This window comes from Crocodylus porosus, unplaced genomic scaffold, assembly GCF_001723895.1.
Source record: "Crocodylus porosus isolate Cpor-Errol unplaced genomic scaffold, CroPor_comp1, whole genome shotgun sequence".
In the NCBI taxonomy this organism is placed as follows: Eukaryota; Metazoa; Chordata; order Crocodylia; family Crocodylidae; genus Crocodylus; species Crocodylus porosus.
In genome coordinates, this window is record NW_017728943.1 from 102951864 (window position 1) to 102975901 (window position 24038).

The window sequence follows — 24038 nt, forward strand, 5'->3', positions numbered from 1 at the left end:
GGACTGTGTGTGGGGGGGCTGCTCAGGAGAGGTGGGTTCCCTGCTCCATACAGGGTCTCAGCCCCCCTGCAGGGTCATAGCCTCCCCCCCACGCAAGGTCCCAGCCACCCTGCAGGGTCATGACCCCCCACCCCGTGCAGGGCCCATTACTCACTCCCGCAGCAAAAGTAGCTGTTGGGCACTCGGGGCCTGCTGCTGCCAGCCCCCATCTCCCTCTAGCATGGAGCAGCCCACAGTGGATCAGAGTGCTGCTTGTGCCGCTCATAGCAGGACCGGCTTGGCTCACTGTGGTGCTGCTTGGGGCCATGTCACTTCAGGCAGCACTGGGGCTGGTGGAACTGTCACCCAGGGACAGTGCCTTTTATGGGGGATGGGGAAACTCCAAGTGGAGCATGCCTGGGGACTGGTACACAAGAAAGCTCCCTTGTGGAGGACACTAACACAATTGTTTTTGAAAATGGTAACCAAACAGTTCTCCCACAGCATCTCAGGAAAACAAGGATATCAGCTGAGGGCCTCAGGTACCTGTACATCAATGCCAGAAGCATGGGGAATAAGCAGGAGGAGCTAGCCCTCCTGCTCTGTAGTGGGCAATATGACCTGGTAGGGATCACAGAGACCTGGTCAGACTCTTTGAATGACTGGAGCATAGCCATAGAGGGCTATACCCTGCACACAAAGGACAGAGATGGGACAAAAGGCAGAGGGGTAGCTCTTGTGAGAGAGTAATACACCTCTTTGGAAGCTGACATTGGTTCCAAAGATGAACAGCCTGAGATCCTCTGGGTCAAGCTATAGGGCGGGGGAGGGGGCAAAGTGAGAGAGAGCTAACTGTGGGCATTTACTACAGGCCACCAACCAAGGGGAGGAGCTGGATCTGGAGTTCTCTTGAGAATTGACAGAGGCTGCACGTGCAAGGGAAGTGGTTGTCATGAGTGACGTCAATTACCAGGACATAGATTGGGAGGAACACTTGGCTGGGTCAGATTGTTCACGCAGTTTCTTGACTGTGATTGAGCTCTTTCTGACCCAGGAAGTGCAAGGGCCAACCAGAGGTAACACTCTCCTAGACCTGGTCTTGACCAAGGGAGATGATCTGGTGTGTGGCTTGAACACTGAGGGTAACTTGGGCAACAGCGACCATGAAATTATCAGGTTCACTGTCTGCCACAAGGTTGACAAATCATCCAGCAGGATTGAAGGCCTGGACTTCAAGAATGCTGCCTTCAACAGGCTCAGAGCATTAATAGGGGAGGCAATGAGGGACCAGGAAGGGAAGGCAAATGGGGTTCATGAGGAGTAGTCATTGCTCAAGGACACGATCCTCGAAGCACAAAAGAACACCACTCCTGCAAAGAAGAAAGGTAGCAGAAGGGCTAAAAAGCCCTCCTGGCTTAATAGGGACATTGCAATCCTTTTAAAAAAGAAAAAAGAGCACAGTGGAAGCTAGGTACAGTCCTCAAGGAGGACTATACTTTAGTGGCAAGCACTTGTAGGGAAATGTTCAGGAAAGCCAAGGCGGTGACAGTTTAGGTTAGCCACGGGAGTCAAGGACAATAAGAAGTCCTTCTTTAGGTATGCAGGCAGCAGAAGGAAAACAAATGGAAGTGTGGGATCCCTTCTTAACACCTCGGGACAGCTGGTAACCGACATTCGGGAAAAAACTGAACTCCTGAATGCCCACTTTGCTTCGGTATTTCATTGGACCATGGGGAAAGTCAAGGGAGATAAGGTTCATAGGGGACATGCTGGGACTGACAGCCTCCTCCCCACTGTGGATATTGAGTGGGTGCAATACCAACTAGAAAAGTTAGACATTTATAAGTCAGCAGGACTGAATGGACTCCATCTGAGAGTGCTGAGGGACCTGGCTGAAGTCATTGCAGAGTGCCTGGCAGAGCTCTTTCAGAATTCGTGGTGCACGGGGGAGATCCCTGAGGATTGGAAGAGGGCCAATATTGTGCCCATCTTCAAGAAGGGGAAGAGAGAGGACCCAGGCAACTATAGGCCAATCAGCCTAATAATCTCTATCCTTGGGAAAATCCTGGAAAAGTTCATTAAAGAATCTGTGTGATATGCTTGTGGAAGGTAAGATTCTGAACGACAGTCAGCATGGCTTTGTCATGGGTAGGTCTTGTCTTACCAATATCATCTCCTTGCTGGTGTCCATGTTGGAAGAAAGTGCTGAATTGTCTAAAAGAACAAAAAAAGCATCATTTGCAAATGCCATTGCACAGACAAACTAGAAACCAAGTGTGGGCATGTGCCTACCTAGGTGTGAGAATGCAGAGGAGAATGTGGGCAAGTATAAGAGGAAGCGGAATTCACTTTTTAGATGCGCACAGTTTCAAGTGCTTGTTTTCCTTTCTAACCAAGCCCTGACAATGGTTATGTTCCCCTCAAAAGATCAGTCCATGGCAGCTTGTTTTTAGACTGTTAGCACCACCGTTTTTCAAAGCATTATATCAGGCACACAGTCAACAGAAACACAAAGCTTCCTCTTCTGTGTTTCTGCTATAGTCCATGCTAATGAAGCCTTAATTAATACTGTAGGAGCAGGGCAACATTAAAAGAAGCTTAGACTCCAGGGTTAGGGACAGACATTACACATAAATCAGTTTAAGTGATCAGAAACTGGTTTAAACCTATAACAGAACAGATGTTCAGAGCTCAGCAACCAGTTTGAAAATGGCTGAAACCAGTTTGAGGTAAACCTGGTTGAATGTAGTATCAGACTTAACTGATTTGGCTCAAACCAGTTTATACAATGTCTGTCCTAAACCCTTTGCTGGTTTAAGATAAATCAGAGTCCCCCAGCACCCCAGCATGGTCTCTGGCTGGGTGGGGCTCTAGCTCCACAGAAGAACTGGCCCCTCCCCTCTGCTGTCTCACTGGAGCTCAGCAGTCTCTGCAGGCATCTGCCTGGCTTCTGCTCCCCCCTGCTCCCAACTCAGTGCTAAGCAGGCTTTCTACCATCCCTCAGAGACACCTCAGTATTAGCTAGCAGACCACATACTGGATACAGCCCATCCTATGGGAGACAACAGAGACAGGCAGGCTTTTTGGGGCTTTTCAACAGGTAGCTTAATGTCCTTGCTTGGAAAAGCTGTTTAAGAGCTGTTTGCTCCCCGCTTCCCCCTCACCACTCCCTACTAAGCAGGAATCCCCCCTCCCCTCTGCCTTGAGGAGAAGGCATCTGTGTATTAGCTAGCAGACCACATGCTGGGTTCGTGCTGAATCAACAGGCAGAATCAACAGGTAGGTGGTAATGTCCCTCTGTTTCCTTAACGGGGTGATAAACACTGACATAGGGGTGACAGTTATCAGCCCCACCATCCCCAGCTTGCTTGCCTGTCAGTTTGCTGTAGACAGTATACAGAAGCAGGGAGGTAGACTGAAAAGCTCCATATCATCAACAGATGCATGCACTGCACACACACCCTTCGCCTCAGTGCAGTGAGGCATGCCAGCCAGAGAGGCTGGGGTACCTCCCGCATTTTGTTTGTGTCCTACTCACCTGCCTGGTGGGTTGTGGGCTTCTTTTGCCATTTTGGCCAGAAATTCTGGCCGCCGTCCCTCCTCCCACAGCTGGTGTGCCATGCTGCCGATTCTCTGTCAAAACTGCCATGGGGTGGGAGGCAGGGCCCTGCATAGGCTGATTTGCCTTGGGACCTGCACCCTGCTCGGATCGTCCTGGGGAGTGGGGGCCCAAATGCAGGTATTGGCCCTTGGGTGCCAGAGACCCATGGGACACCACTGGGTCACAGAAGGAAAAAATGGCAGCATGAAGGTAAGTGTTCTTGGAAGACCAGGTATTACTCAGAAAATACTTCAGCTATCATCTCTCCTTGAGTTCAGCCTTTTGTATCTTAACTGTTCTTTCCATTAGTGTTGACTTCACCAATCAGTGAAGTTTGAAATTTGCATAATCGCAAATTTCTGCCTAATGTAGAACTGGTAGTCAGATTCTGATGTGTTTTGCACTTGGTGATCAACACCTTCTTCATCCAGCAGTTCCACAGAAGAAAGTGGGACTATATCAGGAACAAGCTGTTACTCAACATTAACTGCTACAGGCCAGGCAACTCATTTTGAATGATATCTTTCCCCAGGAGTGTCCCTTTTAAGTCAATGAAATTACTCTTGGAGACCTTGATCGGTGCTCAGTCTGTACACCCCGGGAACAGAGTGAAATGGAGCCAGAACTCTCTTCATTTTCCTGCATTAGCTGCTTTTATTTTAGGTTCAGCCACAAAGAAGAAACACGTGTTAGTCGCTTGCTGACTGTAGTTTCATAGCAAGTTGACAGGAGGGGCAGGAAATAAGCAGTCTTGGCTCCAACCCACGTTTGTTGGCTAAGATTGCTGAGCTAGCCTAGGGTGAGTAATAATATATTACTAGTAAAGTCTAGTAATAGGCTATTGCTCAGTGGGAACAAGGAAGAATCAGGGTAGGAACTGGACAGATGTATTTCTGCATCAAAATCCAATGTTCCTTGCTCAGGAATGTGCCGGCAATCATGAATACTGAGAAAGATATTACTCAACCTCTGTAAAGCATCTGGCCCTCAAAGATTAAAGCCACTGTTTCCCTTAGTGTCCTTGCTATCATTGTCCTCTTTTCAGTATACAGTCATCCCAATGTAAAGGCCTGAACTGCACAGTTAGGGCCACAGTCTCAGCTGGTGTGACAAGATATAGTTCACTTGATTTCAGTGGAGGTACTCTGTTTTGCACCAGATGAGCACCTTGCCCCATTGATCTTCAGTAGAAGACCATCACTGTATGTTCAGTTAATGCTAGCAAACTTACAGCTCCCAGACACTGCAGTTCTGCTTTCTGTCTCATTCTTCCCCATTAAAAAAAATCATAATTCTTTTGTCTCACTTGTCCCAGGCCTGATCTCATCAGCAATTCTCTTGGGGCAATGAAAGAGTTAGCAGGAAAGATACTTCAATTTCCTGAAAGGTCAAATAGGCAAGGACCCCCTCCTCCTCTAATGGATTGCAAGAGGCTGGAGGAACAGTGGATTTTAACCTTTTTTTTTTTAACTTTGAAGCTCAGGGGATTTAAAATTATTTTTCTATTCCTTCAAGGAACAAAAAGCAGCTTTAAAAAAAGAAACGAGGAGGTCCTGGGAACGTAAAACACATTGAAGATGTCTATTGGATTGACTGTCTTTGCATATCTAAGCAAGCTCTAGGACAGTTCACAGCTGCAGTGGTTGTGTGCAATGAGATGAGAAAGACTTCCAAGACAAGGGGGAGTAGAAGCAAAGAAAACCAGCCATCATAGATCACTGAGCTCTAGCCTGTTATTTAAAAGTCTCCTTATCCCAGGTTGATGCTTTCCATGACTGGTTTGTCCCAGAGCTCAAGGCAAACTTCATGCTGCTATCGCTTGCTGACAGAAAACAGGGATATTTAGTTAGCAGTGATGATGAATGGAAAATATAGAGTGGGTTTGCTGGGATAATTCTTTCTTTTCTGATCCTACCCTCCTCCTTGCATGGCTACATTACTCTGTCAGTATGTGGAAGCCCATCTCACTTCTTGTGCATCACATGAGTATGCCCAGGGGAGGCAGAAAACATGTCCACCAAGCTTTTCTGAAAAGCCTGCTCTTTTTGATCATTAATCAGTGCATGAATGTACTATGAGACATGCTCTTCTACAGCTAGAAAAGAAACATAGAGGGATGGTGTGGAGCTTCATACTCTTGCATTAACCCATAAATTCTGACTTTGCTTTAATAGCAGAGAGGGACCAAAGGAAAAAAAAAATTAATTGGCAGAGAAAAATTAGGGAGTAAGAGCAGGGGTGTCTTTGTTTTCAATTTAGGTAGTTAAATTGAGGAAATACCAGACCCAGTTCACTGAAATGTCCTCAAAGCAGGGAGTGATGGAGAAGAAAATATTTGTGAAAATGCAGTTTAACTGTTACAAAAGTACAGAAATCTGCCTGAAATAGCCACAATTAGTTACCTGTGCATATTTTTCAGTATGAACAATATATTATATTACTTACTGGCTACCGAACAGTGTTCTCCAAGCTATTCTAAATAAGTTATGGTTCCTACACTACGGGTTTTTTTTTAAATAGATACATGTTAGGTCTCATTTTCTTTTCAGTTAAAGTGTACAGCATAAGTAATTGTAATTAGGCTGCTGAATCCAGAATTTGGCCCTTATATGTATTCTCTCTCTCTCTGTCACACACACATACACAGCATGTGTATGTGAGAATAATAGCCATGTGATAAATGGTGTTTACAATGCACTTTTGACCACCTCAGCTGTACTCTGCTTGCTAATCCATTTCTAATGGGACCACTTCTAGCAATTGAAAACTCTGATCATCTCCAAACAGCCACCATTTCTTTTTTGTAAATTAGCCTGTCAGAATTTTTTTTTCCTTTCTTTCTTCCTTCAGCCTCAGTTGTCAGATGGACAAAATTAAATCCTGGACCAGTGACAGGTTTAAGGCCTGAAACCTTTTCAACTTTTTTTTAATACACCATCCCAAATTTCTGCCAGTCGAACTCTTATGCCACACTGTCGTGTATTCCAGATATGCTACAGAATTTCCCCAAAAAATAATTTATGGAGTTTTGGAGAGGTTTTTAACACATTTGGACCTATTTCCTTTCCTTCTGTTTGTAAAACCAGGTGTTCCAGTTGAGGAATGATTGTATGTTCTACCGGAGCCTTGTGGCTTTCATGAAAATATAAGAAATATTGTCCACACAGTTAGAGAAAAACAGTTTGGGAAAAAGTTCAGTTCCAGTTATTCAACTAAAGATGTCAGGACAGGTCAGACATCAGATTTGTGGTTATCCAGCATGGCCCAAAATTATGGTTAGGCAGAAAGCAGGGCAGAGTTGCACCTAAATTATTATGGCTACCACAGTCTTCTTTGACACCAGTTTCTGGAAGCACTCTTTATCCAAACAAACATTTTGGGAACTGGCCTCATAACTCTGACTAATGTTTATTAGTTGTTAATATGATGTCAGTAGAGCACTCAAGTGATGTCCTGGTGTTTCATCTACTTCCAGATGAATCCTTCACTTGTTTGGTAAATACCTTGCTCATAGATCTGAGGGTCAATTAACTCAGAACTATCTGTGACTAATGATCACAATACTGTTAACCCTAGACATTCATAAATCAGGACTCACTCAGGTCCCTAATATTATGACACACATAAAATTCCTACAATTTTTAAAATGGATAGAGTTGGGGTTATTTTTGTTGCTTCTGTTGTTGACCCTTTTAAGGTGCACTTGGTTAACCAGTGCATTGGTAGTTCACATTTTCAAGCTTTTCTCCTACAAGCATGGGGGCTAGAAATTTACCAGAATTGAATGTGGTACCTAATCACATGACTCTAGGATCTTTGGCTTGAAGACAAATATATTGTAAGGTTTGTGATAACTGTCAAAGTTGGCGGCATTGTAATCCCAGTTGGGAGAAAGCAAGAACATTAAACAATGGAGGGGGAATAGAAAAATGTGATAAACCATGCTTTTAACTAAATTTGATGCATTTTTTTACTTTTAATGTCTTTATAGAGACTGTATTATTGGTATCATTCTCTTCAGTAAATTCTATTAAGGAGGTAATATTTTAACCATAATCTCTGTGGTTTCCATCTCCAACAGGCTCCAAGATTAAACAGTTCCATTTTCTCCCCTCATCTGCTGCTAAAGGAAAAAGAAATGGGAAAAAAAGAACTTAGGAAATTTGGATCCTTGTAAGTCTGGCTTGAAAAATCTTTTCTTGGGTGAGGAAGACTGACTATCATTCTATATGACATTTTGGTTTAGAATAATTGAAGTTAAATGCCAATATCAGCTGGATGCTGTTGCTAGAAATATCAGTTATTCTACTGTAGAAGCGCTTTGATTAATGATTTGGCAGTATAGTTTTGTAGTGAAGATATAAAGCAAAATCTCCACTTTTACCTTGGAACGGCTTTTTGTTGTTGTTGTTTTTAAATAGCTAGAAACCATAGTGCACAAAAGATCAGTACCTCTCCAACCAGTTCTGTGAAGTTGCCTAAGGGCAATTCAACTCACTGATTTTCCAAAATATCTGTAGAGCAGACAGCCAAATTCTTTCCCCATTTATACACTAACTGATAGCCAAGGGGTCAATTCTACACTGAGTTTTACCTCCTGGATGAGTGCTGAAATCACCAGGACTCTATGCAGATACAAGACTTTGCCTGCTTGGGCTTACTACCAGATGTGGTCCAGGTTTTTTCCATAATTTCCAGCCCATCATAAGGTTTATTTTGTGTTTCTCATGGGGTACATCTACACATGCAATTAATGTAACTGAATATACTCCGGCTCAATTTAAGATGGAATAAACTAATCCTGATGTCGCCATCTATGCATGCATTTAACTGCAGTAATTTACTATGCCACCAGGTACTACTTGTATCTAGGGAACTATCTGTCAGCACAGTAAATTAGTCTACTGTGCCCTACTTGCCACACATGTTTAGACGGTGATGCTTTACTGCACAGAAAATTAATCTGATGTGCATTAAATCATCTCATGTAGATGCACTCATGGTGTGCCACAATGCTATTAGGAGCCAGATTCTCAACTGGTCTTAACAGGGGGTTGAATTTCTGAGTGAGGATAATGGTGGGGACAAAAATCTTATACCACGTTTTTTTAAGACCACACAGAAAGAATTTTAGATACCTAAATCTTCAGTTACATGCACAAATTGTGTCATTTAACACTCAGCAAATTATACCTGTGGCTATTAATGAGTAGGGCTTTGGTGAAAGACTGGAGCAGGGGAGAACCAGGAAACACAAGGAGTCTTCACTGAATGTTTCGTAGCTGTCTATATATTTTGCTCACGCAGGTGACTGTTTGTACTTGTTTTAAGGAGGTTGTAAAGCTCAACCTCAATAATGCAAGTTAATGCAGAGTCAAGGATAGAAACAGTTTGTTAGCATGTGTTAAATGCTCTGAAATCTCCAGATGGCAGGCATCATATGGAAGCATAATAAATATATTCAACAGGCCATATCACACCATTAGTTTGCTGAGGAACTTCCAGTGAAGACAGAGGGAACTTTTGCACATAAACATAACAACAGGCAGAACTGGTATAAAACAGCAGCAGCACAACTTCAAAAAAAATGTGTGACTCTTGAGGCACAGGGCACGGTAAGCATTAAAGGCTAGATCCTAATCTTCCCACTCAATGGGCACAGAGCCTGGCCAGTGCTCTGCAGCCTGGCTGAACTCCGTGCTCATGAAACAATAATCAGACCCAGAGATGGTAGGCCTGCCTAGGAGGTGATGACAGTGTCTAAGACTATATACAATTTATGGCTGGGAAGTCACTGAAGAGTAGTCCTTGGGTTACCCCCTCACTGATCTTAGTACAGAGTGGAAGGTTCTTCACAGATGAGTGATAGCCACACAGAACTTCCTAGACCTTAAACGCTGGAGGCTTCAAGAGGAAAACACCCTTGTCATATGCAAATCACTCTCCCCTTCAGCATCCATTCTCTGCCACTGCATGATCTAGGCCTACTGGTTGTTTAAGGGCCTGTGGGCCAGCACCCACTAAGAAACACTATAAGCCTCCGTTAGAAGGGAGGCCACTGGGTAAGTAAACACTGATTCCTTGGGACAAATCAAAATATGTATAACAGGGATGGGAGTGAGGTCATATGTTTAAAATAAATACACCAAGGGGGCAGAGCACACTGAACAGTGCACATTGGCCCCCAAATGAGTCCAAGGAGTCAGTGAACACTGCCCAGTGAAACTCTGTCTGAATACAGGATCTGGGCAAGACAGACCTATGGTCTGCCCCAGTAAATGGCAGTAGTTGAATTCTTAGACAGTGAAGGGAACAATCAGACAGAGCTGAGCATGCCCAGGAGAAGTGCTAAGAGTACACAATGATTCAGGTTGTGTCTCATGGTTCTCCTCTGCTCCAGTCTTTCACCAAAGCCCTTCTCATTCCAGCCAACATGCACAGATAGCAGCTCCATACAAGGGGTAGCCAGTGAAAAATGAGTCACAGACTGGTCCTGGATGGAGAAGTCTGAGAACAAATGGCGGGGGAAACACAGGCATTGAAACAAAGTGATTTTCTCGACATCACATCACAAGTTATTACAGAGTCAAGAGTAGAAACAAAGTTTCCTAACTCCCAATCCAGTGTCCTGTTCATAAGCCCCAGCAAGGCTTTCATATTCCAGTGTACCCACAACAGCAATTAACATGAACTGCTGCATAAATCAGTAAGTCTATACAAGGAGTTAGACCTGGCTGAAACAAGTAAGATCCCTCTCCACCCCATCTCATGCCATCTCTCCACAGATTCAGTAGCCTGGACCTCTCAGGCTCCATTCCTGCACGGCCAGAGATTCCCTGACTTACCTTCTTTGATGGGCATTTTTCTCCTCCAGCATTTGTACCATCAGTTCTTACCCACTCTACTTTCTTCCACAAGTGCTCTGTTGTCTGAGACATAAATACACTAAAACTGAAATGCAATAAATGAATTAAATCAATTATCCAATTAATTGTAACTACTCATATACCTCATCTCCTGTTATTTCACAAGCGCTTTTGTAAAATTTAAACCGCATTACTTTTAAAAGAAAAGCAAAACAAAATACAAAAACATGCCTCTTCCAGAGCAAATCTTCGGCATGTTATGAACAAATAAGACATCTGTTTAAAGTAAACTGGGGGTTGGGAAGGAGAGCTTGAGACACTGAAAACCATAACAAGAGCAAGAAAGAATAATGACAAGGAGAAATCCCAAAGACCTCCACTTCCACTTCAGGCCAAAGGCAGCTCCCTTATTGCAGAACAGGGCTCTTTAATTAAAGCTGCAAGCAAGTTAACTGATCTTCTGAAAGTTTTTTTTCTTTTTCTAAATCAACCTCAAATCTCTTCATCGTGTTTGCAATCAGAGGTGGTTGATCTGGGGTGGCAGGGGTTGGGGGGCATGAAATCTATAACTAAACATTTCTCGTGGCAACAAAAGAATGGCAATTAAAAGATAAATGAATGCTCTGGCAACACTTCCTGTTTTGAAGGATGCAGCAGCGGGTAATGAGCGGCGGTGTCTGGAGTGAAGTTGAAGTGTCTCTTGTGGAGCACAACTTGTTGCTAAGACCAAACTGCAACAAATTGGCCCTCTGTGTCTCCTGCTTCTGCAGGAAATGTATTTAAAAAATCCTTGTCAACCCCTGTGCCCCCTTTTCCCCAGGGCTGTTGTCAGTTGTTTGATCTGTCTTTCTCTCCCCCCACTCACAACCTTTTCCCATTCCCCCTCCCTTTGGGTCTGAAATCTATTTTCAGTGCTCTGCAGTTAAAAGGCTTTGAAAGTTTTGTTTTCAGCAAAATATTTCCTTGAGCACTCCCACCCTCTTCCCTGCCCCGCTGCCTGAGTTTCCAGGTTACATTTCATCTGAAGTGAATCAGGCGTCTCCATTAAGAAGATGCAATCCTTACCCAGACCCAGATGATGTACTTTGCAACTGGGTGCATGAAGAGGGACATGCAGAATTGCTTCACCTGAAGGAGGTGGGAACTCCAGGAGCAACCTGGAGAGGCAAACTTTGTTTTCAGGGCTGCTTGTCACTCAGGAAGAACGCACAGGCTGAATGCCTGCACACAAGGTCAGGCAACAAGGCAGGGTGCTGAGGACACAGCCCTGCCTCCTACAGGTGGACTTTTCTCTGCAGATGCACAAAAGAAGGAGACTTTGTCCTCCCTCTGTGCAGGGATAGTGGTAGTCACCAGGGATCCTGGTTTTCTCAGATAAAAAAAAAATCCCCAATTTTTGGATTTAAAAAAGTAACCCAAAATCCACCTTTTTGCATGATTAAAATAAAATGCCACTATTATATTATATTATATTATATTACAGACATGTAAATATATTTATATAGCTATATATTAGTGGCATTTCATTTTAATCATGGAAAAAGGTGGATTTTGGGTTACTTTTTAAATCCAAAAATGGGGAATTTCTTTTATCAGAGAAAACCAGGATCCCTGGCAGTCACTGGGGGCCTGTCTATACCATCTCTGTGCTGAGCTGAAGATAGCCACTCACTTCCTAACCCCAGGGAGCCTGTTAGAGTGGCGATGGACCTGTCTTAGAGTGGACATGAACTCACACCAGATGCTCTATCACAGCCATGATTATTGGCACCTGCTCAGGGATACTTTCAAGTGGCTCCACAGCCTCATTTCCAGGATTTGGCATTCACAGCCCCAGAGCAAGTGGGAGGGCTGTGTCTCATGGCAGCAGGCCCAGGTTTGGCACAAAGGTAGCATAAACACGCCTGAGTGTACATGGGAAAAGGGTTCTTATGCCTTCCTCTCGATGCAGCTCTGCTGCGTGAGGACTAGAGCTAATCTGGCCCGTACATAGCAAAAGGTGGATCTTTAAAAATAGTTATGTAAGTAGGTGGGAGGAGTTTGAAAGGGAGCTGCAGGTTGGTTTCAGAGTGGAGCAGTAGAAGTTAGTGATGCCTGGGACAGTGGGAAGCAGTTAAGTCCTGATTCTCCCATAATGTCCCCAGTAGCTGGTAAAAAGGTGCGGGGAAGGGCAGACAGGTTTTTGGAAAATGCTGGTGTTGTTGAGGATAGTGAGAAGAGGGAAGTCAAATAACACTGGCAGGGGCAGCTGGGTGGGAGCAACAGAAATGAAGATGAGTGAGAGTGGGTCCCATCCTTGGGATAAAAAAAATGTTGTCCAATGCACATTCCTATTTTTTTTCTTCGATTGATCCCCTTTCCTTCTGCTGCTTGCTCCCTGGAGCCAGTCTGTGTGAGTAGACAGGGCACTGGAGTTGTACCCCAGGAGAAAAGTATTGTCCTGCTTCATCTCTTTGTTCCCACCCTGGTTGGGTCGGTGCCTTGGGTTGCCAAAACGAAGGTGGCTGTGCCAGAGCTCCTTATCTGAAACAGGCTCAACAGAGGTGGTTAGAAATCCCCTTTTCTCTGAAAGGAAATGCCCAACTACATTTTGGTTTTAATTTTGATAAATAGATTTAGAAATGGCAGAGCCTGGAAATATTTTGGTTGCGCCTTTGGAGTTAGCTGCTGCAGCAGTAATAGTGGTATGTAACAGCGCAAAAGATCCGGCCTCTCCGTGCTGTTTCCCCACCCCCATTACTCAGGAACACAAAACAATTTCCTTGGAATCTGTGCCCATTTCCTTTTTGAAAGAACTGTGAACAAGGGTTTCCTTGCTGCCATAGTGTCCCACCCATATCCTCCTGAGCCCACCCTTCCAATTTTAAACAGTGTGTTAACTCTTCAGGGACACACCAGATCAGAAATTTTCCCCGTGTTCAGCGGGGAAGGTTTGGTCAGGTTTGCTCTGTCATTGCCAGAGCAGAAGGGGAACTATAACCTTAATGAAAAACAAAACAATACAAAACACAACCTTAGATGGGCAAGACGACAGAGCTTGTTTTGATTTCCTTTTGCTTTGTGCTCCAGGATTTGCTGCACTTTCAGGGTCCTGTGTCTTGGCTGAGCATGTGGAGATATAAGTTACGCCACTCAGCAAGAAAGCCCCTGATGCTTCACCAAATTTGATTTCCACTGAACAGAGCCAGAGCTTGGATTAGCAGCTACTTTGCAAATTATCAGGGATCAAGGCCTCTCTGTTGTGTGTGTCACATATGTAAAAGCAAGCAACATACTTGTTTATGGGGTCTGGCAATTCATATACTGCACATTAAAGTTTTCTGTAGTTGCAGTTGTTTTTTTTAAACATAAAGCTACCATAATTACTCAAAAGCTACATATTATGGGCCAAGTCCTGCTCTGTCAGGACAGTGCTGATGAAAGCTGACCTCCCTGCTACTTGAGGATTCTCCTTAAGGAACTGTAGATGACACATGGCTGCTGTAGGGGTGGGGGCACTGCCATTCCCTTATTGCTAGGTGCATTTTAGATCAGATCTGAGGCTGACCTCATTTGTGCCTCAGGATCAGCCTGGTGTTTGGCAGATCTGGGAGCTGCCCTCAGACCTGGCACATGCCCTCTCTGTGCCTACACTGCACTCTCGGTAGAAGTGCCAGAACTGAACAACTGGCCCTTTTGTATCAAACCAGGTGTATGCTAGAGGAACACAGCAGGCATTTTTCACGGCTTGGTGCTGGGAAAGAGCATGAAACCAGGGGTCTGGAAATTTCTCTTATTTAGGTGTCTCCTAATCAATTGTGTTCAATAAGGTCCTCTTTCCTGGGTAACATTGTGCAGTTCTGTTGTGCACCTCACATCCTCCTAACTTCCAGGAGAAATTCCAAGGCATAGGGCTGGCATGAAGCAGTAAACTCCCCTCCCGTTTTTTAGGGTCAGAAGTTGTTTAGCTATTGCAAAATAGTCATTTTTGAAGTGCTTGGATGTGCTCTTTCACACAAGATCAGAAATTCCCCTATGTCCTTCTGGACTCTGGTAGATCCCTCAGGCATTCAGCTGAGTTCATGTGACACGACTGGCTGCAGGAGTATCTGTTCCTCATGGTGCACAGTTTAGATATGTATAAAAACGAGTTCCAAACAAATCTCTGAACACTGAATTTACTGAGCTTTTGGTTATTTGATAATTTGACTGGGACCCATACATTTTGCAAGCAGTTGCTTTCTGAAGCATGAACCAGACCAAAATGACATCCTGGAAATTTGGGGTTTCCAAAATTCAGAGCAGGATCAGCACTCTGCACCTCTCATCTCTATTTAATATGATTACATGTGCATATCAAGTCACTTCATTTTTGTTTTTTCCCAGGTCCTTCAACTACTGAAAGCTCTCTAGCTCAGAGTCTGTTTCCTCATTGAGTGTTTGCAGAATGGGGCTTTAGTACATGGGCCCTTTAGGTCCTTTTGCATCTCATGGCCTTGTTGCATGTAACAGTACATGTTTTATTTAGCTCACAATGGCTGCTTACAGACATGGGAAAAAAACACACTTTACTGGAAGAAAGCACATTAATATGACCTGGCTCTGCAGCATCTGTATAGTTTGTGTGCTTCAGTGGGGGCTTTTTGGCACTTTTATCTAATAGCTGATTCAATCAGCTATTAGATAAAAGCACCAAAAAAGCCCCACTAAAGTATCTGATATATACAGATGTTGGGCGAGTCAGGTCCAACTAAAGTGATGCCCCTTCTGGGCATGCGCTGGGCTTGGCGCAGGGGTGCATGGAGTTTAAAGTAAGGCGCTAGGTTTTTGGGGGGGGTGGGGAGGAAGGGGATTGACATTTGTAAGCAGCCAGTAAGCATTACTATGAGTTAGAAAGTTTTCTGAGCAGTTGCAAGGTAATGTCTACTACAGTCTATATAAAACATGTCCTAGGTGCTGGACCCTGCGAAAACTCTGGTGTGCTGCAGCGTGTTGTGGGAGCTGGGAGCAACAAGCAGCTGTTTGTTGCTCTCAACCCCCGCCCCCCACACCACACTGGAGTCAGTCCCCTGATCGTATTACCTCTGTGGAGCAGTTGAAAGTTAGCTCAACATGTGTTAGGTAGTAGGAACTGGAGATACTTCTTGCCAGAAAAGTCCTAATTTTGCTATGCTACAACAGCAATTAGCACGTTTTACTGTTTGAATGCCTGTCTGCTAGTGTTTTAAGTGCAGTTAATATGCCCTAAGTCTAATATGCAACAAGACTCTCAGTAATATGTGCACATGCTGGAATGCGTGCTTGTGTTCACATACATGTATAGTCTATTGAGCAGGAGGTTTTGTTAGTCTTACTGGTGGTCCATCATGGATGTTGTTGCTCTTATGTTCTTCCCCCTCACATTACAATGGGTGATTTTGAGCTGCTGCTTACTTCTCAGAAGGACATCTCATGCAGCTTTCTCCATTCTCTTTTTGGCATCATGAATGAGAGCCACTGAACGAGACAGTGAGGAAACTTGGGTTGTAGCATCATCTGTTTGTGAATGACACCCAGCATTGTGCTTCACTTTTTTATTTGAACAGGATCTCGCAGTGTCTTAGCCTTCTTTGTCTCTAGTTAAGATGGGGCTTGGGAATGGATGAAGCGAGTAGAACATAATGTAGACAAGGAGAGTATATTGCAGTTGGAAATGAGTGATGATTGTGAATGGTTAGTCAGCTGTTGCTGCAACGTTTAGAGAGGGGGTTCTCCCACCCTACTGATGCAGAGAAAACAAAGAAAGGGAGGTAGAAAAAAAAAGTTATTTTCCTATGTTTCCTAATTTTATGCTTTCATCTCCCATTCCCACTGCTGCCTGAGGATGCCTCAGCATAGTGGAGTGTGGGGAGTATATCTTCAGTAAGGATTGGGTTATCCTGGTGGTGTAAGATGATTGGTAGCAGTGGGGTTTGGGCTCCGTTGTGCACTTAATCACGCAAGTAGTTCCTTGCAACTGACTTCACACCAGCAGAAATCAACAAAATTGGCCAAGATGTGGGTTGTGTGGATTCAGCAGTCCTAAATAGGATGAATTTGGGGGGGATATATCCCACCACTGACTGCAGTTCACACAGCTTCACCATCCCTGAGTTGCGCTTTGCATTTAGGGTTCATATGAACCTGAAAACTCAAAGGGAAATTCAAAAAATTGTGCAATTTTAATTGCAGTGAGTGGCTCACCTGAGCCCCATCCTCTCTATTTAATCTAGGACTCATTTCCCTTCTCATTCTTTCATTGCACCCTCCCTGGAGACACCAGAGCTATCAGAAAGGCTTTGATCCACTTCACAGCCTGCCTTCATAGAGCAGTCAGACAGCTCCTATACCAACACAAAGGAGCTGGAAGGCACGTTTCCCAGTTGTATGCCTTCAAGAACATGGCAGTGTCCGCCTATGCCTTCTCAAATCCCATCTCTGTTTTCTGCAGAATCAGATATACAGCAGTGAGACTGGAAAATTTCACTGTCTGTCTACTACTGCCGCTTTGGCCCTGAGAGGTGTTTTCATATCACCACGGACTTTGAGGTCGAAGTCCCCTTCCACTTGCACTGATGCAAATTTAATGACCCAGATCCCACCTCTGCTCTTAAAATGAAATCCAGAATAGTGCCATTATTACAGCATGACCCCAGATATACAGCAGTGTACAGTATTGCATTTGGCATTGGGGAGTCATTGTAGAAAATACAAAAAAGCCTTGAAGGCAGGAGTCAGAACAGAGGCCTCCTTTTCTTTTCAGGAAAGGCACTCCTTGCTTGGGCCATGGAGTCAGGTTTTCTTATTTGTTCTCTTTCTGGTCTCACACTTCTTTCCCTCTTGTCTACCCAGTGAACCAGCTTCAAAAAGGATGGAGCAGGAGGTGCTCCCAGCCCTGTTTACCCCATAGCTTAGTGATCAGGGCTCTCTGCTAGGACATAAAGGACACAGGTTCAAATGATCTGAGGCCACAAGAGCTCAGAACCTAGATTGCCTATGTCTTGGTTAAGTCTAGGTCAGTTGAGATGGATTCTTATGCTACTATCCATGCACTTGGCCACCTGCTCAGGTCAGAAGTCCAGCTAAGATGTGGTCAGGATGGGGAGTAGGACTCCAAGCAGATGAAGGTACCTTAGCACAAGTTAAAACTCCTCATTGGAATGAGTGGAAAATCATGTGCTTCTTGGGTTACTGAGGATCTTTCTCCAGAGGCATTTAAAAGCTTCCCATTGAAATAAATAGGACAGTAGTGTTGTTGCATAGGATAAACTAGAATTCACCTTGGCGAGGGGAAGAAGGGAGGGAGAGCAGGGTGTACAAGCTGCATACTTGGCCCCTGTTGAACATTTGGGATCCTATTTCATTTTAGTTGTCTAACTGCCATGGGTTTGGGATGGGCTCTGGTTTTGGGCTATGGAAGCTGCTTCTTATCAACAAAGGTTGTGTGGAAGTAGCCTGGCACAGATGCAATCAGTGCAAAGCACCCTCAGTCTGCATGCGTACCAGGTACATACATATATGTTCACATGGTTGGGAAATAGAATACCCACCTGCATATAAATGCCAATAACACTATGTAAACCAAAACCCTGCTACCTGGATAACTAAAAAGAAACATAATTCTACCCTATGTGTTTGCACAGGTGAAGCATAATGCCTTCCTGGCTCAGTCTGTCTGCATAAGACAATGGTCAGCAGATGTTTAGTGTGTGAGGTAGGATTTAGCCCAATGGGCACTTTTACATGTGCTCTGGGGGCATGGGGGGTACCACTTTAATTAGAGCAGGTCCAAGAGCCACTCTAAATAAAGTGCCACAGCGTCTTGTGTATCATTGTTCTCGCACTTCAAAATGGTGGCACAAGCTTTAGTTCAAGCCGTCCTGCTGCCATTTTGAAGCATGGGGACACTGATATATGACATGCAGGAGGCTGCTGGAGCACAGTAATTACCACGCTCCAGCAGACTCAGTTAATTGAATCTGCTCTGATGCACTGTAATTACAACACGTTGGAGAAACCTCTGCACTTGTGTACAGGCACCCTAAGTGTTTAAATGTTAAATTCCATCCTGTTTGATTCCCTGAGTAAGCATCAATGTGTGTCCTTTTGTAACTTGCTTCCATCTTAGCCTTAAGACTAAGTCACAGAAAATAGTACCGAAGACTCATGCACCTTTTCTGTTAACTGCTTCCCAGAGGCTTAAGTTGGCTGATTCAGGGCTTAACTTAGACATGTATGGAATAAGATTTGGCCCTAAGTGCCCTGTCTAAGTCCACAAACAAAGCTCAGCATAGCACATGGATTTGAGCCCAGATTTCCCCACACCTAGGTCAACAGCCTATCCATGAGCCATGCTCTTTCTTCCACATATACTCTGTGCCCCTTCCATGGCATTAGAATTGTTTTCATTACTTCCAAAAGCCAGTCAGGAATAATACATAATGGTACAAAAATGAATGCAACACACATGGGTTGGCAAAACTAAAGGAGTTAAAAGCAGAGAGTTCATGTTTGACTTTCTCACTGTAGATTTGGGATTACAAAGGGGAAAAATACCTTTACCCTTTCAGAGAACCAGAGACATTTTTCAAGAGCTTCATGTTTTCTGTTCTAAATATGGATAAAGGGAGACGGGTATTTTAGGAAGCAAATGGTAATGATTAGAGTTTTAAGATTTAAGTAGTCATTTAGTCATAAAAGACTGAATTCAAATGCTTCAGAAAAATAGTCTTTTCCTCTCAGTTGATGATAGGTTTCTTTCAAGTGCCATAATTGTTCATCTTTTTTATGAATGTATAACAGACAATGACATGTGATTAAATCTCCACCCAGGGCTTCCTTTCTGCAGATCAGGAAGATACATTTATATCAGCCTCCCTTCTATGAAAGGTGATTAATTCCTGACCAAGAACATTACATAGTTATACATAATTTAGCATATGTAGTTATCTATGTGTACACTAGTTAACTTTATGCAGAGCTATGGGCATTATATGTCTGGTAGGCCTTCTTATAAAATATATTTAGATAGTGTCTTCTTTCACACATAACCTACGATCTCAGAAGCATGTCATGTGCTAAATTGTAAGATGTAATCAAAGACTGTGCTTTGGGGAGACTTCATGAAAAAATTAAAGCTTAGATCTTTTTATAAAAGAACTAGTTTGGTCATTCTTAGCACTGAAGAATAATTAGGGTTTTTAAGGGAAAGAAAGAAAAAGGGAAAAATTTAATTTGATGAATGGTGCCTTGAGGGAATAGGAAGGGTATAATAATTAAAATTGCCATGAGCTGTTATTGGAGGCAGTTACTGTAACTTATTTTTTAAGTATTCATGTGGGGATGTTATGACTGACAGGCTTATAGTGAGGAATTATTATGCTGTCTGTTTGCATCTGGGGCACCAGTGGAAAAGAGGATAGGGCAGAGAAAGACAGAGAAAGTTCTTTATAGTGGAATAATTGAAATAATGTACAATAGAAAATTCATTTCAAATATATGAGGGCAATCTTGTCTCATTTCATTTTGCATGCAGCTTCACTTTATACACTGAAGTTATACAAGACTCTTTGTGTACCCTATTTTTCTTTTTTTGATGGGCACACAGAACTCTTTTCCCTGATAATGGGAGCTTCACACACATGGAGGAAGGGAAAATGATCCCATCTAGTTGCTTTTCCTCCTCAAAGTCACAATATGCCTTGTACAATTACACACCTGTGAAGATGATGCACTACACTATGGCATCCCCTCCAGCATTTTGATCCAGCCAGTCTGTTTTGTTTTGCCAGACTGGTGTGCAGAAATATCTAATCACAACTTTTCACTGGGATTCTGTCCTGCCAGAGGAAACTTGGACTCCTTCTGTGCAGGAAAGACCCTCGGCTGGTATAAATCGTCACAGTTCTATTGACTGCAATAGTTCTATGAGAATTTATATTAGCAGAGGAGCTGTGCCTTAGCAGCTAGTAGTATGTCATTGCAAACCTCTGGGGAGACATGCTAGTTCAAATGGGAGATTTTCAGGTCTGACATTAAAAAACGGGTGAGATGGTTAGTTATGGGGTTGGTTCAGTTTTATTCTCTTTCTTTTGTATTTTTCCAATTCTTTTTAAAAGTTTTCCAAGAAAATAACACATACTGGGCACATCTATGTGTGCATTAATGTGCTTTTACTAATGGGCATTAAATTTAGTACCTCTAATATGAGGTACTAAATAAATGTGTGTTAGGCTGCGCTAATGTGCAGTAGTGCAAGTGCATGGTTTTTAGGTGACACTTAATGCACAGTAGTCTATTCTACTGAACATTAGCATATTAGCATGCTTTTAGCATGCTTTTTTTACGCACCACTTTAATGCATAGTAGAATAGGTTACTGTGCATTAAAGTGCACATATAGACTGTCAATTTTTTGCTTATCTCTGATGAAAATCTATCAATGAAGTTTGAGATGCTCTTCTGTGTTTAGATCTGCTTGGCATAGAAAAAAGAATGGTCTTAAAGAAACATAATTATGATTGTCTTATTGATTTCAGTCTCAATCCTCATTTAAAGTAGGACTGCTCCTAAAGGCCGCTCTATATTTATTCCCCTGGTCAAGGCCCACAGGGATGTCTGCTAGCTAAAACTACTGACAGAATTCAGCCAGTCTCCCTCCTCCCTCTGATAGGCATGCTATGTTGGGTAGGGAGGGGTGGACAAGGAGACAAATGCAGAGTGTGGGAGCAAGTATTGAGCAAGTCAGTCCTGCCAAATGATAATAAAACAAGAAGGGACCCCCTAAAATCCTAGGTACAAAGCTTGGGCATTTGGGTTGGAGACTTTAACTCAGGCCAATATCTGGATACAACAAAATGCCCTGTTCTTTTCAGTTCCATTAGTTCTCCAAACTGCTAAAAAAGACGGAAATCAAAGTATTCAGGCTTTCTTCTGCCCTCTTACCTACTCAGAGTAAAGAGGAGTCCTCTCTTGTTCCTCTTGATCTTCTCTTCTTTCTCTTACTGGTCCTTACTGATTTGGGTTTCTGTTCCATCTGGGAGGAGAAAGGGGTTATTTGCTTTTTTCCAGGGATGAAACCACTAAGTTTTGTCAGAAGCTTTTGGACACGCCATAGATCAAATAGGATTAATTTCCCTATAATCTTGGCTGTACACACCCTCTAGATTCCATGTGGAGTTTATTATGTTGTTTTTAGCCAAATAATATTGTAGTGCCATAACTATATGACCAATCCATATTGTCAAATTCTCCTGTCTCTGGTATGAGTTTTCACAGTCAACAACCTACCTCATTAGATGCTAGGACTTGATTGGCATCTGGCAAAGAGGTTGTTGACTATGAAAGCTCATGCTTCTGAACCAGTTAGTTTCTCTTTCCTTACTGGGCTACAGAGATATATATTCTCTCTAGTACACTCTTCCTCTAGTCTCATGAATCTTGCACTCCTGGCTGTACTATTGTCTGCTTTCAACAGGGAGAGTGGAGAGAGCCACTCAGCCCAAACCTTGCTTGGCTGTACCCTGTCTGGGGAGGTGGGACATATGTTTGAACTCCATCAGGATGAGAAGAGCATTGAAATCAGTCCCTCTTCCTGGTCCAATGGTCTAAACTTTGTAATATAACATAACAGTTGGGCTCTTTTGTCAGCTACGTTTGATGGAAGTGGCTATGGTGTTGTGCTGGCAGTGTGTGGTACATCTACACATGCAGTTAATGCTATATGGGTTTACTGTGCAGTAATTTACTGAGCAGTAAACCTGTCCTGGGCAAGCATCTACACATGCAGTCACTTGGGAGCAAATTTGCTCCTCATGGCATTAGCCTGCCCCAGGGCTCCTCTGGCCCTGTTCCACCCCCCTGCCACAGGCAGGGAAAGTTGGAGGATCTAGCCACAGCTGCCTGGGGCCCTGCATGGTGCTCCCTGGCAACCTGTGTTTCTGGCCTGGAGCAGTCTGCAGCAGGTTGGCATAGCCCTTTGTTGCTCTGTCACCAGAGCCTGTGCCCACCATGTGATACCTGTCCACTCCCAGGTCCCAGGAGCAACAACACATGCCTCTGGCTCCTGCTTGCCACCTAGTCGTCATGCTTTGCCACCACGGGGACTATTATCTTGCTCGGGTCAGTCTTGGCCCTGCCTGTCCCCCTGTGCAGTATGGCCACATGGCCAGGTGCATTGCTGCATCTGAGGGCCCCTGCACCCAAACTGATGATGACCAGTCCCTGGCCCATCGCCTAGACCCCAGCAGGGACACCAATAATGCACATATGGACACCAGCCACCAATGCTGTCCACGAGCTGCTGGGGCTTCTGCCTCACTGCCAGTGGGCCCATCCAGCCTACCAGGACTGGGGATGCATGACATCCAGCACACCTGGGATGACAAACAGTGACTGGACTCATTTTAAATGACCTGGGCCAACTTCCAGGAGCTCCTCAACCAGCTCTGCCTGCACCTGGAGAGGCAGGCCACCACCATGCAGCCGCCTCTCCTTAAGGAGACCCAGCTGGCCATCACTATGCTCTAGCTGGCCATGCCCATCAGACTGCACTTACATCATCCCCCTCTTTGATGCAAGCAAAGTGACCATCAGGGAGGCTGTCCTGGGAGTCTTCAGTGCTCTCCAGGACGTGCTGGGGCACACTGTGTTTTGAGTTCATGACCCCCTAGAGGTGGTGATGAGGTTCTGTGCCCTGGGCTTCCCCCAGTGCACTGAGGCCCTGAACAGGATCCACATCCACATTACCTCCCTGTCCCACAATGACCACCCCATGTACAGCCAGCATTCCATCATAGTGCAGGCTGTCATCAACCACCAAGGCACCTTCACCAGCATGAACATTGGCTGGGCTGGCAGCACCCATGATATCTGCATCTTCCAGATCTCCAACCTGCAAGCCCTGGTGGAAAGTGGGCACTTCATGCCAGGGGTGCTGGACCTCCATCTGGGGAAGGTGGTTCCTCCTCATCAGAGACCCCACCTGCCCACTTCTCCCCTGGCTCATGCAACTACACTGGTCAGTTGAACCCCATCAGACAGATTTCAATTGATGCTTGGGCCAGACCCACGCACTGGTGGAGTGTGCCTTTGGCCACCTGAAGGGACGCTGGTGCACCCTCACTGCCTGCCTCAAGGTCATGGAAGCCAACATCTCCCAGGCCATTTTTGCAGCCTGTGTGCTGCATAGCATCTGTGAGGCCCAGGGGGAGCTCTTCCATGAGATTTGGGTGGGGGAGGCGCAGTGGGCAGAGATGCCTGGCACTGGGAGTGCCAGTTGCAGCAGCAGTGACAGCAACAGCAACTCCCCACCGTTCCCCACCCCAGCCCTGAACTGAGGCCCCAGGTGAGCTGCACACCCAGACATGGGGGCCAGGGCACCGGGTGCAAAAGGCACTGGGAGACCACCCGCTCACCCCTGTTGTAAGCCACCTGGATGGCCAGCCACAATAGGGAGGAGAGTGGATCCGGCTAACTACAGGCCCATTAGCCTGACTTCTATCCTGGGGAAGATCTTAGAAAAGTTTATTAAGGAGGCCATCCTTGAGGGACTGGCCCAGGCTAACATTCTAAGGGATAGCCAGCACGGGTTTGTTG

At 44.5% G+C, this 24038-nt stretch overlaps 1 long non-coding RNA gene across 1 annotated transcript in view; it reads left to right on the top strand.

Annotated features, from left to right (window-relative positions):
• Window positions 1-9707: 9707 nt before the first annotated feature.
• LOC109320018 overlaps window positions 9708-24038 on the top strand; it is a 21759-nt gene continuing 7428 nt past the window's right edge. Inside the window, exons 1-2 of the long non-coding RNA XR_002103699.1 lie at window positions 9708-9864; window positions 23127-23131. This is a non-coding gene — a long non-coding RNA (uncharacterized LOC109320018). The remainder of the gene's footprint in view (window positions 9865-23126; window positions 23132-24038) is intronic.